This window comes from Austrofundulus limnaeus, unplaced genomic scaffold (genome assembly GCF_001266775.1).
Source record: "Austrofundulus limnaeus strain Quisiro unplaced genomic scaffold, Austrofundulus_limnaeus-1.0 Scaffold429, whole genome shotgun sequence".
Classification (NCBI taxonomy): domain Eukaryota; kingdom Metazoa; phylum Chordata; class Actinopteri; order Cyprinodontiformes; family Rivulidae; genus Austrofundulus; species Austrofundulus limnaeus.
The window spans coordinates 121,087-122,577 of record NW_013952831.1 but is presented as its reverse complement, the minus strand read 5'-3'; positions in this window follow the sequence as shown (position 1 = coordinate 122,577).

The window sequence follows — 1,491 nt, the reverse complement described above, 5'->3', positions numbered from 1 at the left end:
CTYCATCAACACTTCCCCAACAGGATGAGAGGAAATGAGTTTTCATGACCCACTTATACTTTTACTGACGACTCACTGAAAAATCAACAAAATGTGTAAACAACAACAACAACAGGACTGACTCACTGAGCAGAACTAGAAAACAAAGAAACAAATAAAACAAAAGAAAAAAGACAAATAATACTTAGAGACAGAAATGAATCCTTTAAACTGACCTCAGAATAACCCTGGGTTCATTGTTGTCCCGTTATTTTTCCACATCTTTATTTTTCCACATCTTTAATTTTCCACATCTTTAATTTTCCACATCTTTATTTTTCCACATCGTTATTTTTCCACATCTTTATTTTTCCACATCTTTAATTTTCCACAGCTCCCTCCGTCTGCCCGTCTTTCTGTGGATCTCCCCCCTTCAGCTACGAGTTGAAAAGTTCATCCTGAACGAAGCAGATCTTCAACAAGAAACAAAGAGTCAGAAAAAGCWGCTGATAATCGGCTGAAAGGAGCAAACGGTTCCTTCAGCCACTAATCTGCAGCTGCACTTTTCTCCCCAGGATTTAGTTTTTAGTAAAGAGAAAAACTGGAGCTTTTGAAGAAATAAATGGCTGCAGGTTTTATAAAATAAATGTATTTTTGGTTAGAACAAAAAAAAACAGTTTTGAACCCATAAATCCTGGATTACTGATGTTTTAAATGTTTCAGGATCACATTGTTGTGTAACTTTTCATTTTGCTGCCTTCTGACCAGGACTCCCCTGAAAAACAAGATTTGAATCTCGCTGGACTTCCTGGTTAAATAAAGGCTCAGTTTAAAAAGCAACATGTCGACTCTTTGAGCAGAACTGAACAGAAGCAGGAGGTGAACAGAAGGAGAGGAAAGCAGGAGCTTTTATCCTCTGCAGGAGCTGATGACACATGAAGAACAGCTGAGCTCAGTCTCAGGGAGGTTCGCTTCTGAAAACTGAAAAAACTCAACGAACACATTTAGATCCTTTTTATTTACAGTTTAAAGTGTTTTTMTTGAGAATTCACGTGTTTTTATCAAGGTTTAAATAACCTGCCTGCTGTAATTTGGACACATTTAAAGTTGATAGAATTGATTTTATTTGTTGTTGTTTATTTGTTGTTATTTACACCTGACAGGTCTTCTGTTTTATTTTTATTCAGCATCAATCCGTCCCTGAGGTTTAAATAGAATCAGCTTCTCCTCTTTCTGTCATCAGTTCTTTTTTTAATCTGACATTTCAGTCAGTTTCTCCTCCGTCTGATGACTCATCAGAGGTTTCAGCCCTGAAACGAGTCCAGAACTTTCTGTCATCTGAAATTAACCCTTTATTTACACACAGAACTTCAGGGACCAACTTCTGTTCAGTCTTGGAGCGTTTTACTGGTCGTAGCTTTCAGCTACATTACGTGGTCCAAGAATGAAGGTACTCCGTGAGATGATCAGCTGAGTTTTATTGCAACAACAGGAAACACAGAGAACAACCTG